General features: G+C 38.7%; 1 pseudogene; it reads right to left on the minus strand.

The window, feature by feature from the left end:
* Positions 1-278: 278 nt before the first annotated feature.
* On the minus strand, positions 279-759 carry LOC143221121 (uncharacterized; annotated as a pseudogene).
* Between the last annotated feature and the right edge of the window lie 16,914 nt (positions 760-17,673).

The following is a 17,673-nucleotide window of genomic DNA, read 5'->3' on the forward strand; positions in this document are numbered from 1 at the left end:
GTGAAACTTCACAATAATAAGGATCAGTTAGGGAACTACATCTATCTATCACAGTTTCGATATCGTCTTATCTAAAGGCAGTCTGACAGGACGAGAGAGATGGCCAAGTGTTCTTCATCATCTTCTTCTTCTTTTTCTTCGCCGACGTCACAAGCTTCTTGTACGTCGATCTCTGACCACCAGGAAGCAATCCCGGCGTCACTGGAGGCCACGAGGGCGTCTGTTCGTTGGTTTGAGGTAGATGAGGTGGATCTCGAGTTGGATGATTCTCGTTTCCTTCACGCGACCTGCATCTCAGGCGTCTGATGCTGCGAGAAGGCGCGCTCCTTGTAGCACAGGTCACTGTCGGCCATGCTCAGGGTCGTCCAGTAGAAGTCCCCTGCGTGGGTGTGCGCGAAATGAACGGGCACGTAGCACTGACCAGGTACAACCGGTACCACCGTCATCTGACCGTCCAAGCAGACAGTGATGGCCGCTCCTTCCTCTGCGTCCTGCAGCTCTGCCAGGAGTCTCCTTTCCAGAGCTTCGTTCGCGTTGTTCTGATTGTCCACCTCCTCGGTGAAGATCTCCACCTGCGGCACAGCTTTCTGTCCTTTCGCAAGCTTGCTTCTGCTGGTCTTCTTCTTCAGCAGCCTGAGGATCGGCTTCAGCACGCTCTTCACTCGCTTGCTGCTCGGCGCGGCGGCGCTCTTGCCAGACATCTTCAGGTTGTAGAGGTTGTCGTTCGAAGCACACGTGGCTCATAGTGGCGGCGGCCATGTTTCGGCTCCTTTGCTGATTCTCGCGAACGCACTGAACCGGTTTTAAAGCAGCGGCCTCGTGTCCTGGTCGCTTCGCGTCCGTGTTGTTGCGCACTCGGCCCAGTCGAACGAACTGGTGGATCACGCGGCGAAACGTGCTCGAAGAACTCTTCCGTTCGCATTGCTCCGAAAGCTCGGGAACAAGAGAGTGAGAGAGAGAGAGAGTGAGGATGAGAGAATGGCGTTTGCGAAACGTGGTGCGTGCACGTAGCTTTTCTCTTCGGTTGCTTTGGGACGAGACGCTAGTGAGCGAATGATGCCTTAGACGAGCAACCCCGGGCCTTATATAGGCCCGGCCAAGCAGCACGGGGTGCCAGAGTGGGGAGGGCAGGTGCACTCTGGGCTGTGGGAACTCGAGAATTCGGAGCTTCCCACGTCAGGGTCCACGCCGACCATCTGCCGCTCTTCTCCCTCCTCTGACACCCTCCGACACTAATCACAACCTACCCACCCCGACCTGCACCGGCTCTTCACCCACCCACGCGGCCACCCCCTCGCTCGTACAACCCGGTGGATCCTTCCTTTCCTTCCTTTCGCTACCTACTACTCGGTTTCCACGACGAGCCGCCGGTGTTCTTTCGGCCTATTTACCACGCATCCTCAAAAGGGTGATATTCGCCCGGCTCTAGTCCGCGACACATCCAGACCTGTTTGCGACAGGTCTCCCGGTACTCCGACATTCCCGATTCTGCTCTCCTTTAAACCTCGACTCTTCCTACAAGTCCACGCACTCGCGCGAGGGACTCGCGATCTAACCCTCTGGCTATTTTCCTATCGTTTCAACACGTGGCTATGGCTTCAAGGTATGCCTTTGAAACAATTACCATTCCCCTTTCGTTGAAACCGTGGGCTTCGGAGGGTACTTATGGTCTTTGGATCTATCTCTACTCTTGTTACCCTAACGCGCGTCCTACGATATTTATTTATGCTTGATTAGGCACGAGTTCATAGGTGCAAGTTGTGTTTAAGATGACTTGGACAATGGCAGGTGATTTTGGAACAATTTTCCTATCCTTGGACACGTGGTTGTGGTTTCAAGGTTGCTTTGAAACAATTATGATTTCCTTTCGTTGAAACCGTAGGCTTCGAAGGGTACTTATGATTTTTGGATCTATCTCTACTCTTGTTACCCTAATACGCGTTCTACGATATTATTTATGTTTGATTAGACACGAGTTTATAGGTGGATGTTCTGTCTAAGATGACTTGGGACAGTGGCAGGTGATTTTGGAACAATTTTCCTATCCCTTGACACGTGGTTGTGGTTTCAAGGTTGCTTTGAAACAATTACGATTCTCTTTTTTGGTGAAACCGTAGGCTTCGGAGGGTACTTATGGTCTTTGTGATGTATCTCATACTCTTGTTACCCTAATACGCGTTCTATCGATATTTATTTACGTTAGATTAAGCACTAGTTTATAGGTGGATATTGTGTCTAAGGTGACTTGGTACAATGAAAAGGTAACTTTGGAATGATTACACTCAAGGAGTCACTCAATCTCGTCGAATCTCTCCTTGAAACTATAGTCTTCAGAGTGTACTATGATCCTTGTGACGAATCTCTAACCCTTGTCACCTAACATTCATTCTATGAGAGTAATTTGCGGTAGCTTAGACACGAGTTCATAGCTGAAGATTCTGTCCAAGATGAAGATGACTTTGAAACAATTTCATATTTTTTATTGAAAGTATAGTTTCTTCGCCTAAAGAGATTCGTCAGAGGACATTTATGATCATAGGACCTATGTCTACCCTCGTTACTCTAACACAAACTCTGCGAAACTTATTTACACTCGCTTAGACACGTGTTCATACCTGGATATTCTGTTCGAAACGAAGGTGACTTGGAAACAATTACTCTAGGATATAGATATGTGGAAGTAGACGAAGAAATATGGTCATTAACCCTTTGCACTTCTATGTCCAAGTGTGACTCGACGTTAGTTTTTATCTCAGGACATAAATCATATACCTGAAAGCTACAAAATACAATAGCTTAAATAAAAATTCGTTTCTTCCTTTATTCATTCAAATTTCCCTATTTTTTAATGGAAGTAAAATTCCGAATGAAACAATTGAAAACATTGGGATTTACTCGTAACAAAGTAGAAATATAACTCGGTGTGCAAAGGGTTTAACTCATTGATTGTCAACTACTGAGATATCTCGTGATAAATTGTAATTACTCGCGAAATAATTTTACAACCCTTTGAGTTATAAATTATTAGAAAAGATAAATGCCATTGTAGCATTATATTATATTTGAATCCAAATATTATTAAATTTTTTAAAAATTCCTTTAAAATAAAATCCCAGCTCTGAGTTAACAACCCTTTGAGTTAGAAATGATTAAAAAAGATAAATGCCATTGTACCGTTATATCTGACCTTAAATACTATTAGATTTTTTAAATTCCTTTAAAATAAAATCCTAGCGCCCAAGGTAAGATTCTTTTCCTGTCAAATTTTCCTGTCAGTGTCAGTGAATGAGTTAAAAGGTATACCTACCTGAAGTATCATCTTTCTAGAGAACTTTGCGTATAAGGAACAAAGTGAAACTCGTTCGGTTTGGGAAACTTGGGAAAATGGTATCTCGAGATGGATCTCGGCTACTCGGAATAATTTTCGCGCGGGTATTAATTTCGTTAACGACGAGCTTGCTCTTTTGTTGCGTCCATCTTGTCACGTGTTATCTTACTCGGGGCTTAATACCATATTTCATGTTGCTGTTTTTGAGACATAGTATCGACGGGTATGTAAAGAGTTCTTTTCTCTTATTAAGAAGCGTATCGTGATTAAGGGTAATACGAGGATTCCTTTCCCGACTTTCTTCGCTGTTGCGCGTGAGTGTGAGCGTTGGCCACACGTGTGTCGGCCTTGCAGCACGGTGTATCGAGTGCATACATCACGTATGCATTTCCGTGTCGAGTTATTATCCCCTCATTACTTCATCGCTTTCGACTTCTTGCTTATCCCCGAATCGATATCGTACGAGGAGAGATAGCCTGCGCCTCTCGATGAATAAGATACAATTTATGTCCTCTCGCCACGACGAATTTCGGTAGAAATCTTCGGGGATATGCCGTTATTGGATAGGACTGACCTTCTTTCCGTCAAAAATTCTTTTATCGATTCAACGAGAATTCCGTGAAACGATAAATAACTGTCTCCTTTCCTTTTTCACGGAATATGTTTTTCGATTTCGAAATGAGAAATTTGATCGCGGAACAATCCGTTGATTTTTGCATTACCTGTCACTATGTACTGGTTAATTTTAAATTATTGTTTTATTAGTTTGCTACGATATTTTTATTTAGATCGTTATAGAATTTTATGGTAGTTTCTCTATAGTAGTAGTTGATTTTTACGGTTCCTGTCACGTGTACTCGTTAATTCTAAATTATTGCTTTATTAGGTTGCAATGATATTTTTATTCAACTCGTTATAGAATTTTATGATAGTTTTCCTATAGTAGTAGTTGATTGTGTTGCTGTATCTGTGTTGCGAAATTTTACATCTGTGGTTTGTCTGTGCATTTGGTGTAAAAATAGAGATTTTTATTTCAATTACTCAGATTCCTGTTTATTTTTCAAAATCATGAATTAATCTTCATTACTATTCTATATTCATTCCCATAGAAGAATAAATACTATAATTATCATAGGCTGTTGTATAATAATTAGTAAATATTTTTGTTAATTATAATTTCGAGGATTATTTGTATCATCCAATTTGAAATAAAGAAAACAACAGTATTTAATTTGAAATAAAGAAATTGCAATATTGTTGCCTGAAATTCCTTTAGTTTTAGATGACAATATTGAAAGTAACGATTCGAAATAGATTATTTTTAAAAGAAAACACGCAGAATCGCACCATCTTCTCAACATTTTTGTATTTCCGTTATAATTCTATCGCGATATCGTAACTTTCATCGCGTCACAAAAACGACAAACCGTTCATGAGCTCTTGGACACGTAAAATTTATCCTTATCTTTATCTGTAGAACTCACTGGCTAGGAGTTTACATGGAAAATCCTGGATAGCTTGTGCAAACTCCGTACCCCTGAACAGGTTCAGATAAACGCCCCCTGCGTCAAAGTTTCATGCCAAGCAGCATGAAGTTACCTTAAAGCCTTAAAACTCTCGAGTTGACACGCGGAATCGTGTCTTAAAATTCTACCGTATCTCGGAAACTGTCATATCGCTTGGCGAGCAGTTATCAGTTCACGAATCGAATGGAACGATCCAGAACGGGACCCTTTCTCGACTTGTCACGACGAAGATAATCGCCGACAGCCATTTCGTTTTATGCGACACTGTTGCGAAGACCTCCAGCTCGGAGTCTAAATTCGGAGATTAAATCGTATCTCGAAGAGTATCGCGCGACGGGAATTAAACGAATTGGAACGCAACACTTTCGACTGGTCCCCCTTGCACCTTGCACGCATAATCGTTCCCAAGACGTTTCCTTATGTAACACATCGTTGCAACTTCGAGATCGTCGAATTTCCTGCCACAATGTCCACTGCGTCTTCCCGAACTCTCGCCGGTTTATGGAGCTGATTAAACTTACTTAGATAACGCTCGCGGCCATTTTGTTGCGTCCAGACCTTTAATAAGATACGATAAATTTATTTCCATCCAGCGATCTGCTATCCATGTTGGGAAGCATTCGATATATTTGCTTAAACTGGCACTTAATTTGCGAATTTAATTGGACGGAAACGAAGGAAGCATTCTTTATTTCGCAGAGATAATTGTGGTGGTAGCCATTTTGTTAAGTTATGCAGCAGTTGCTAAAGCTCGGGATTTTTAACTCGATCATTTGTCGAGTATTTCGCTGTATCTGTTTGAAATGTTATTAACTTACGAATTTAATTAAATATAACGAATCACATTTCGTCAAAGTAACTGTTTGGTAGTTGTTTTGGTAAATTATACGATGTTGCGAAGTTGATATACTAAATTCATTCTTAAATCTTCATCATACTGCAAGGAGAAAATTATTATTGATTTATAAATCGAATTAAATAATTTGAGCTTTATAGGCAATATTCTATTACCTATCTACTCATTCTAAAATTGTTATCAATTTAGAAATAAAATTAAACCAATGAGTCTAAACACATCATCTTCATCTCTCTTCCTTATACTTTGCAAAGATACTCTAAAAAATCCACTTGGCCTTTACGTATTATTTTTACAACAATGTGTCAATCTGTTAGTGGATTAACTCTTTGCACTCGACAATTTTTTCGCAATAAAAGAATAGGAATTTAAAGATTTTCTACCACAAATTCGATGATATTTTTTAGAAAAGTAAATAGAAAATCGTATAACGATTAACGCATGAAGGTTATTTAATTCCAATGGATCGCACACTGTTACATTATCTTAAATTTAGTATATCAGTTAATATCGATTTCTAAATTTTATTAAATGGTGACTGATGGTCACCTCCCGATTGCAAAGGGTTAATGAATCGATGTTATAAATTTAAATAGCGACTGAGTCGAGTTAAAAATGTTTGATTCGTCGAATCAGACGAAGCACATCGATATCACGTATCGTTGGATCAACAAGTTGGCGCTGGGGTGTGTGATTTATAGTAATTAACGCCGGCAATAACGTCGGCCGGCTTCCTCCATTACCCCGACGCTCTCGAGAGATTTAGGGTCGGGCGTCTAGACGCGTCGAGATAGAGGCACCCCTCGGAGTCGTTAACCACCGAGCCCTTTTTTCCCGGAGGTGGAGAGGCACTGTCTGCATCCCCGCAGGGAACCGTACACCCTCGCAGAAGGCTGCGTTCCGAGATTCGGATAAAAAGCCCGCGTTTTTGCCCGGCCTCTTTGTTCTTCCCTTCCCTTCCCTTTCCTTCTCCTCTCTCCCTATCTGTCGAATTAACAAGTTTTTCGTCCGCACCGTTTTTCTCACCGACCTGTTCACCCTGCTGGCGATCAGGTGGATCCTCTGGCAGACCTGTTGATGCCTCCGACCAGCCTACGGGGTTCTAGAGAACCTGCGGTTGCTGCTTACACACAAATCTTACTAGATTCTGGATTTATGTCGTTCATTTCCCTAGCCTTCCGTTCGATTATCTGTCGTTGTATTTAATTTTGATATTTAATGTATGAAATTATTTTGAATACCAGTGAAGGGTGAAGTTGGTTTCCTGAAAATTAGTGATTAGTAGAAGTTACTAGATTGTGTATTTATGTCAGCCACTTTCCTAGTCTTCCGTTCGATTATCTGTCGTTGTATTTAATTTTGAATATTTTAATGTATGGAATTATTTTGAATATCAGTGAAGGGTGAAGTTGATTTTTCGAATATTAGTGATTAGTAGAAGTTACTAGATTGTGTATTTATGTCATCCACTTTCCTAGTCTTCCGTTCGATTATCTGTCATTGTATTTAATTTTGAATATTTTGAATGTATGGAATTATTTTGAATATCAGTGAAGGGTGAAGTTGATTTTCTGAAAATTAGTGATTAGTAGAAGTTACTAGATTGTGTATTTACGTCAGCCACTTTCCTAGTCTTTGATTCGATTATCTGTCGTTGTACTTGATTTTGAATATTTAATGTATGGAATTATTTTGAATATCAGTGAAGGGTGAAGTTGGTTTTCTGAAAATTAGTGATTAGTAGAAGTTACTACATTGTGTATTTATGTAATCCACTTTCCTAGTCTGTGATTGGATTATCTGTCATTGTACTTGATTTTGAATATTTTGAATGCATGAAATTATTTTGAATATCAGTGAATGGTGAAGTTGATTTTCTGAAAATTAGTGATTAGTAGAAGTTACTAGATTGTGTATTTATGTCATCCACTTTCTTAGTCTCCGATTCGATTATCTGTTATTGTACTTAATTTTGAGTGTCAGCGAAGAGAGTAGTTGACTTTTTGAAAGTCAATGATTAGTAGCAATTACTAGATTGTGTATTTATGTCATCCACATTCTTAGTCTCCAATTCGATTATCTGTCATTGTACTTAATTTTGAGTGTCAGTGAATTGTGAAGGTAATTATCTGATAGTGACCAGTAGAAGTTACTAGATTGTGTAAGTACTTATATCGTCTACTTTCCTAGCCTTCCATTAAATTATCTGGCATTGTACTTAATTTCGAGTACCAGCGAAGAGCGAAGCTAGTAGAAATTACGATTAAAAGCGTTGATTCGTTCTCTACCAAATTTCTAGAGATTTCTATACCATTAACGTCACAATCAATCTGTCAAATTTCACCGGTATAACTAACAAAGTTATACCAAACTAAAAAGAAGTCTCACGAGACGAACGATCCATTCATTTACCTGATTCTATCTTCTGTACCCTCGAACCCCTAATTCTTAGATATCTCCAATCCAACATAGTAATAAAACAATCTACATCGAAATCCTTTTTACCTTACGATAATAATTAATACCGATCCTGCATCATCTCTTCTGATTTCTCCTCTCATCCCATTCGATCCATCAGACACCCTAATCCCATCTGCGATCCCATTCGTCATTATACCTAATCAATCCGGTCTAGACTTCTAATCTCTGCGTAGCATATAAACTCTGCACGACTCTGTAATCTCGTCTTGATAAATGAAATGTCTCTTCTATCGTACCGATAATTATATAATAAAGGATCTGGTAATAATGTTGCAATAATAATTACAACAGATGGTGGAAAGAATATTTTCAAGACGCGAATATTTCCTGCTAGCATAGCAGTACCGTACCAAGCGGCTGGCCAGAGGAACCTGTCTGTGAACGAGGGTTCCCGAAGGTCGTGGCGAATCCCGTAGGGCCCCGTAGGGCCACCACGATGCGCTGCTTCGTGGGGTACCGTCTGCCCTCGTCGGGGACAGGTACATCGGGGGTATTTGTTTTCACTTTGCGCTTTGGAGCTACATTCCGAGGCAGGTGAGGCGAGTGTGCTCGTCAAACCTGCAGGCTGAGACCGTACCTGCGGCAGGAAATGATTTTACTTTCATGAAGACACCGTGCTCTTGCTCTTCTCCGCTATCTTCTCCCAGTCGGTTTGTTTTTCTTTCCTCTTCTTTTTTTTTTTTTTCTCCGAAGCTTCTTTCTGCTTTTTCTTCTTGTTCGCGCGACCAGACATCTCGCTAAGTTCGTACGAACGTTTGCTTAAGGCTCGATGGGAAAACAATTATAGCTGCTGTGTCAGAGTAAGTTTCTCTTTTTTCTTTCGAATTATTTCCACTACGCTTCTAAATTTGCTCGCGAATTTGCATCTTTTTTGTTAATTCTTGGTCGTACGTGATTTATGGAACGGCCAAGTTTTCGTTTACTTTGTTGGAATTTTATATTTATGCGTAGTTAAATTTGTTTTGACGCTTATTTATTTATTTTTTAAGAAGTGTTTTTTGTGAATCGTTGCTGAGAATGTGTTTAATCGTGTTTGATGTAAGTAATAATTGCATGTGCATGTGCAAAAATAGTATATATGAAATTTTGTACTATTTGTATGTGGAAAATTCATTATTATTTCGTATGTATATTCCTTGTTATTTTTATATGGAAATTTTCTATTACTTTTTAAGTAATAATTGCATGTGTCGTGTGCAAAATAGTATATATGAAATTTTGTACTATTTGCATGTTGAAAATTCATTATTATTTCCTACGTACTATTCCTTCTTATTTTTACATTGGAAATTTGGTATTGCTTTATAGATAGAATCTTTTATTCTATTTATATTCAAATCTGTTATTATAATTACAGGTGTTTATAGATTGAGATAAAATATTCTATAGAGAATGTCTATTATTCTTGTATCGAAATATATACACCGCAAACTTTATTATTATTTAATACACGAATATTTTTATCATTTCTTTAATGTTCCAATATATATAAAATCTCTTACAATTTGATATACACAGAAAACTGACCACAGAAATGCCGAAAGCTTTAAAAAGGTTCGAAAAACTCAATTAATCATATTTCCAAACGTGAAGGAACGCGGTAAACATAAAAGGAACGCGATAAAAGATATTTCAAACATTCCACGAATTTTATCTGCAATAGAAAGAAAATTCGCTGAATGGAATAGATAGAAAATGGTTTATGGATAGGGAGATAAACCCAGCAGGAGGTTACTAATTGGAATGCAACGAGAGCTGAACGACATCGGGAAATTACGGTCTATTAGGGTCCCTCGACTAACATTCTAATCACGCGTCGATAGTTTTCCACGTTACCGCGAACGATATCAGTAATCGAATGTTACACTTAAGCGTTAAAGACCGTCCATCCCGGAACGTCCATCTTGGTGGAATCTCGTCGGACGTTTTCCTATCTGCCTGTCCGCCATCGTAACGCGTCTTGCGTTAATTTTCGAATTCTTCCGCGTGGAAGAAAATTGAGGAAACGGCCGATTTCCCTGAGCCTAGAACCAGTCGCCTGGAATCCCCGTGAAAAAAACAGAGAGACACGGGGGACCGGGGAGACGGAAAAGGAACAGAGGGAAATAAAATTATTGCTCGTCAACCTGTATCCACGTCTGTGGGTACACGCGTGTCTCGCGGTCCTTGAAAAATCGAGTCTTCGTCCTCGTTATTCCTTCGGATGGGCATCATAACCGGTTCCTAATACGGTCGTCGAATCCTAATCAATTCGAGGCCGCCCCTTTCACTCTGATTTAGAATCACCGGCTTAATTGCTCGCGTGTGTGTGCCTATGTCTAGGTGTGCGTGCGTGTGCGGACGTGCCGCCGGAAAAGAATGTCCAGACTGGTTTCGATAAACTGAATTTTCAGGATTAATGGCAACTCGGGCTCGCAGAGACAGGGGATTCTTACCTCGCCACTGATATTTTGCGAGTTTTCGCCTTGCTTTGGTTGTTTAATACGGTTCCTTGGCGTTTGACGAGGATTTTGAGTTGCTCGCAATTTTCCTGAATTTTTAGGATTAATGGAAATTCGAAAGAAGGGATTCTTACTTCAGGACTAGTATTTCGCGAATTTTTGTCTTGTTTTGAATGTTTAATACGTTTCCTTGGCGTTTGTCGAGGATTTTTGAGTTGCTCGCAATTTTCCCGAATTTTTAGGATGAATGGAAATTCGAAAGAAGGGATTCTTACTTCAGAACTAGTATTTCGCGAATTTTTGTCTTGTTTTGAATGTTTAATACGTTTCCTTGGCGTTTGTTGAGGATTTTGAGTTGCTCGCAATTTTCCTGAATTTTTAGGATTAATGGAAATTCGAAAGAAAGGATTCTATACTTCAGGACTAGTATTTCGCGAATTTTTGTCTTGTTTTGAATGTTTAATAACGTTTCCTTGGCGTTTGACTGAGGATTTTTGATGTTGTCCTCAATTTTTTCTGAATTTTTAGGATTAATGGAAATTCGAAAGAAGGGATTCTTACTTCAGGACTAGTATTTCGCGAATTTTTATCTTGCTTTCGGTGTTTAATACGTTTCCTTGGCGTTTGACGAGGATTTTTGAGTTGCATCGCAATTTTCCAGAATTTTCGGAATTAATAGAAATTCTGTGTGACAGAAAAGAAGGGATTCTTACTTCAGGACTAATATTTCGCAAATTTTTGTCTTGTTTTGAGTTGTTTAATACATTTCTTTGGCGTTTGTCGTGGATTTCGTGTAGTTCGCAATTTTTCCCGAATTTTGAGGATTAATGGAAACTTGGATTAACGGAGAGAAGAGATTCTAATTTCAAGATTAATATTTCGCGAATTTTCACCTTGCTCTGGATTGCTTAATACATTTCTTTCATATCTGTCGACGATTTCGAGTAACTTGCAATTTTTCCTGAATTTTCAGGATTAATGTAAATTCTAGTTGATAGAAAAAAGGGATTCTTATTTCAGACTTAATATTTCGCGAATTTTTGTCTTGCTTTGGATTGTTTAATAAATGTATCTCTTCGAGTGTCGCGATGGTTGGTATTCGCAAGTTTTATCGACGGTTTCGGGTAGCTTACAATTTTTGCCGAATATTCAGAATTAATGGAAACTTCTGGACTGGGGGATCCTATTTATGTCTAAAAAGGTTCTTATTCGATTTATTGGGCTTTGTGAGAAGAAGAACACGCGTGTTTTCGCGTTTGAACGTGTTAAATTATACAGTTACGGGATGCAGGACACGGCTCCGTGTGACGAAACAGATTTATGTATTCTGAGAATATCTAAATGGTTGCAGGAAAGTGCAATGATCGCATAATCGATCGGACTAGATCTATAAACTCCGCGGATATTTGTTGATGGATAGTAGATTTTACTTTTCGAATATTTGCACGATTTTTTGCTGCTCGGGCTCGTTTAGCCGGAGTTGCGTAGGATACGCAATTGCGACATTCGAATATTCGTTTGTGGGGAAGTGTATTCAGAAAATGGCGTCTGTTGACTCAAATTAGGAAGTTGACAAGGTAATTCTAAATAACCGATATTTCTCTAATATTTTTTGAATGGTAAATTTTAAATCTTTGTTTCGAAGATGTTGCAATTGCAAATTAGAAATTGGTAATGTCTAACTTTTCTAGAGAATATGAAGATAAGGTGTTCTCTAAATGGCATAAAAATGATAGATAGATAGACCTTCTGATAGAAGGTGAACCTAGCTTCAAATTATACAATAATAATTAATAATTAATCTATTTAATACCTAACTATTTCCAATATTAATTAAAATAATCACAATCATCGAGAAGTGCATCTCAGAGTCTCTTAAGTATAAGATGATCAAGAGTAGATCTGTTGTTTTTAAAACCACTTTGTTCAGAGTTTGAAATACCATTATTATTTCAGTAATGGATTCAATTATCTCTTAGCGAAATTTTCTAGTAACAAACGCTTAGTACAAGTTGAAAATATTGTTGTATAATTTTTAGCAAGACTGCAATTTTTACCAAGTTTCCATCCACGAATCTCACTTTAATGTGACACCCTTTATCGTTCACTCTAAACTCAAAACAACTCCTCTAAAATAAAAATAAAAATAAAAAGACAGAAAACCACACCCGTGTATCTATCCGTTTCGGCTGTATCCTTGATTTTTACGAGGATATTCTAGGAATGGATTCAATCTTCTTTTATCAAAATTTTCCAGCAACAAACGCTTAGTGCAAGTTGATAGTATTGTTATCTAATTTTTAGCAAGAGTTCACCAAGTTTCCATCCACGAAGTTCACTTTAATAGACCCCAGAACTCACGTGACACCGTCTATCGTCTACTCTATACTCAAAACAACTCCTCGAAAGTAAAAATAAAAATAAAAAGATAGAAAACCAACCCGTGTATCTATCCGTTTCGCTGTATCCTTGATTTTTTACGAGGATATTCTAGAAATGGATTCAATCTTCTTTTAGCGAAATTTTCCAGCAACAAAAGCTTAGTGCAAGATGAAAGTATTGTTATCTAATTTTTATAGCAAGACTGCAATTTTTACCGAGTTTCCATCCACGAATCTCACTTTAATAGACCCCAGAACTCACGTGACAACCCTCTATCGTCCACTCTATACTCAAAACAACTCATCGAAAGAAAAAAGAAAAATAAAAAGACAGAAAACCAGCTTGTGTATCTATCCGATTAGCTGCATCGTTGGTTTCTGCGACGATATTCTAGAAATGGATTCAATCTTCTTTTAGCGAAATTTTCCAGCAACAAAAGCTTAGTGCAAGATGAAAGTATTGTTGTCTAATTTTTAGCAAGACTGCAATTTTTACCGAGTTTCCATCCACGAATCTGACTTTAATAGACTCCAGAAATCACGTGACACCCTCTATCGTCCACTCTATACTCAAAACAACTCCTCGAAAGTTAAAAATAAAAATAAAAAGACAGAAAACACCAGCTTGTGTATCTATCCGTTTGGCTGTATGGTTGGTCTCTGCGAGGATATTCTAGTAATGGATTCAATCTTCTCTTAGCGAAATTTTCCAGCAACATACGCTTAGTGCAAGTTGATAGTATTGTTATCTAATTTTTAGCAATACTCCATCAAGTTTCCATCCACGAATCTCACTTTAATAGACCCCAGAACTCACGTGACACCCTCTATATCGTCTACACTATCTTCAAAACTACTCCTCTAAAGTAAAATAAAAATAAAAGCACAGCAAACCAGCCCGTGTATCTATCCATTTGGCTGTATCGTTGGTTTCTGCGAGGATAGTTTCCGCAGAGAGAACCAGGTGTCAAGGATGATCCTTTTTCTCTCTGGAAAGCGAAGCGGACAGCTTCGGGACGAGTACAGTTCCGTTGCACGGTTCAGCCCGAGATATTAGATTATGCAAATGTCCACGGTAGGACGGGGAGCGTTCATCAAGATAAAGCGTCGGTCTCGGGCGTCGGGCCAACGGTTCTGACGTTGCTGGTGGCATTAGGTGAAGCGAAGTGACACGATCTTGATTAAAACGCCGTCCACGGAATTCCGATTCTATCTGTTCACGGACGTTTTCGCGGACATTTTAAAATAATAAGCCTGAAATGACTCCGGTTACGTGCACCGTCCTTTCTGGTAGCTTTAGGGGCCGAAGCCGTGAAGAGATTAGCTCCGTTCGTTTCTCTGATTGCTCTGTCGCTCCGGGTTCACCGTGGTTCTGCTTTATTAGCGAGTCAGATGTTTGCCGGCGAGCCTGTCAGCGTATGAATAGGAAATTCCGCGGAATGCGCCGCGACGCGGTCCGGTGGCTCTGACGACCGTCCAGATGAAAGGATCCTGGCCAACATTCTCCAACAATCGTTAATATCGCGTAAATGGCGGAATGATTGATTCCGCCGGTCTCTGTAATTTTATAGGCCGGTTGCGTTGCTCCTTCGGTTTTTTTTATTCCCCTTGACAGCCTTTTTATCGGTTAAGGTGCATTGATGATTAGGGGATTGCGACCTGTCAGTGAGTTCGAACAGTGTGATTGAAGATCGCGATCGAACTTTGTGACATATTGCTCGCATTGAGTTATGCGCAAAATTCCGTTTGTAAGAATTATACGAAAGTAATTAGCTTCTTTGTAATTAGGGTTTGACGTTTAGAGAAATATCTAGTTGTTTCGCGAAGAAGTTATTCTTTAGGGTCTCAAACGTTTTCTACCAGAGTTAAATATTTTTTGACGAAGCTTTTAATGATTATTCACGTCTGTAATTTTATAGGCCGGTTGCGTTGCGCTTTCGGTTTTTTTATTCCCCTTGACAGCCTTTTTATCGGTTAAGGTGCATTGATGATTTGGGGATTGCGACCTGTCAGTGAGTTCGAACACCGTGATTGAAGATCGCGATCGAACTTTGTGACATATTGGTCGCATTGAGTTATGCGCAAAATTACCGTTTGTAAGAATTATACGAAAGTAATTAGCTTATTTGTAATTAGGGTTTGGAGTTTAGAGAAATATCTAGTTGTTTACGCGAAGAAGTTCTTCTTGAGGGTCTCAAACGCTTTCTACCGAGTTAAAATAGTTTTTAACATACATTTCATGTTTAGAACACGTTTTAACACAATTGAAGTTGCCGTAGTACAGCTTATAATGCAACGCCGTAGTTGGCGTCGTAATACAACTAAGTTACAACTAAGTTATAGTACAACATCGTAGTTAGCGACATAGTACAACTACCTCCATCTATGCCCGCTATCTTGACAATCGCCAAATTATTATCGTAATTCTACTATTCATTTCAAAATTACATTCTACCATTAACAGAAGCGAAAACACGTTAAAACACGTTCTAAAACAATTCGAGCCGCCATGTCGACGACATAGTACAACTAGCTCCACCTACGTCCTCTATATCAACAATCGCCAAATTATTATCATAATTCTACTATTCATTTCACAATTACATTCCATCATTCACAGAACCGAAAAAACTCAAGAAAACACGTTAAAACACGTTCTAAAACAATTCGAGCCGCGTAGATTGTAATTGGAGAATCGACATTTCTTTGTTTAGAACACGTTTAAAACAATTGAAGTCGCCGTAGTACAAACTAAGTTGTAGTACAACGCCGTAGTTAGCGAAATAGTACAATTAGCTCCACCTACGTCCTCTATCTCGACAATCGCCAAATTATTATAATAATTCTACTATTCATTCACAATTACATCTCACCATTTTACAGAAACGAAAAAACTCAAGAAAAACACGTTAAAACACGTTCTAAAACAATTCGAGCCGCGTAGATTATAATTGGAGAATCGACATTTCTTTGTTTAGAACACGTTTAAAACAATTGAAGTCGTCGTAGTACAACTAAGTTATAATACAAACGCCGTAGTTGGCGTCGTAATACAACTAAGTTACAACTAAGTTATGGTACAACATCGTAGTTAGCGACATAGTATAACTAGCTCCACCTATGCCCGCTATCTCGACAATCGCCAAATTATCATAATTTTACCATTCATTTCACGATTACATTCACCATTCACAGAAGTGAAAACACTCCAGAAAATGCGTTAAAACACGTTCTAAAACAATTCAAGCCGCGTAGATTATAATTGGAGAATCGACATTTCTTTGTTTAGAATACGTTTTAAAACAATTGAAGTCGCCGTAGTACAACTAAGTTGTAGTACAACGCCGTAGTTTAGCTACATAGTACAACTAGCTCCACTATGCCCGCTATCTCGACAATCGCCAAATTATTATAATAATTCTACTATTCATTTCACAATTACATTCCACCATTCACAGAAGCGAAAACACTCCAGAAAATGCGTTAAAACACGTTCTAAAACAATTCGAGCCGCGTAGATTATAATTAGAGAATCGACATTTCTTTGTTTAGAACACGTTTTAAAACAATTGAAGTCGCCGTAGTACAACTAAGTTATAATACAACGCCGTAGTTGGCGTCGTAATACAAACTAAGTTACAACTAAGTTATAATACAACGTCGTAGTTGGCGTCGTAATACAACTAAGTTACAACTCAGTTATAGTACAACATCGTAGTTAGCGACATAGTACAACTAGCTCCATCTATGCCCGCTATCTCGACAATCGCCAAATTATTATAATAATTCTACTATTCATTTCACAATTACATCTCACCATTTACAGAAACGAAAAAACTCAAGAAAACACGTTAAAACACGTTCTAAAACAATTCGAGCCGCGTTGATTATAATTGGAGAATCGACATTTCTTTGTTTAGAACACGTTTAAAACAATTGAAGTCGCCGTAGTACAAACTAAGTTATAATACAACGCCGTAGTTGACGTCGTAATACAACTAAGTTATAGTACAACATCGTAGTTAGCGACATAGTACAACTAGCTTCACCTATGCCCACTATCTCGACAATCGCCAAATTATTATCATAATTTTTACTATTCATTTTCACAATTACATCTCACCAATTTACAGAAACTAAAAAACTCAAGAAAACACTGTTAAAACACGTTCTAAAAACAATTCGAGCCGCGTAGATTATAATGGAGAATCGACATTTCTTTGTTTAGAACACGTTTTAAAACAAATTGAAGTCGCCGTAGTACAACTAAGTTATAATACAACGCCGTAGTTGGTGTCGTAATACAACTAAGTTATAGTACAACATCGTAGTTAGCTACATAGTACAACTAGCTTCACCTATGCCCGCTATCTCGATAATCGCCAAATTATTATAATAATTCTACTATTCATTTCACAATTACATCTCACCATTTTACAGAAACGAAAAAACTCAAGAAAACACGTTAAAACACACGTTCTAAAACAATTCGAGCCGCGTAGATTATAATTGGAGAATCGACATTTCTTTGTTTAGAACACGTTTTAAAACAATTGAAGTCACCGTAGTACAACTAAGTTATAGTACAACGCCGTAGTTGGCGTCGTAATACAACTAAGTTACAACTAAGTTATATATAATACAACGCCGTAGTTGGCGT

Source organism: Lasioglossum baleicum, unplaced genomic scaffold, assembly GCF_051020765.1.
Source record: "Lasioglossum baleicum unplaced genomic scaffold, iyLasBale1 scaffold1926, whole genome shotgun sequence".
Lineage (NCBI taxonomy): Eukaryota > Metazoa > Arthropoda > Insecta > Hymenoptera > Halictidae > Lasioglossum > Lasioglossum baleicum.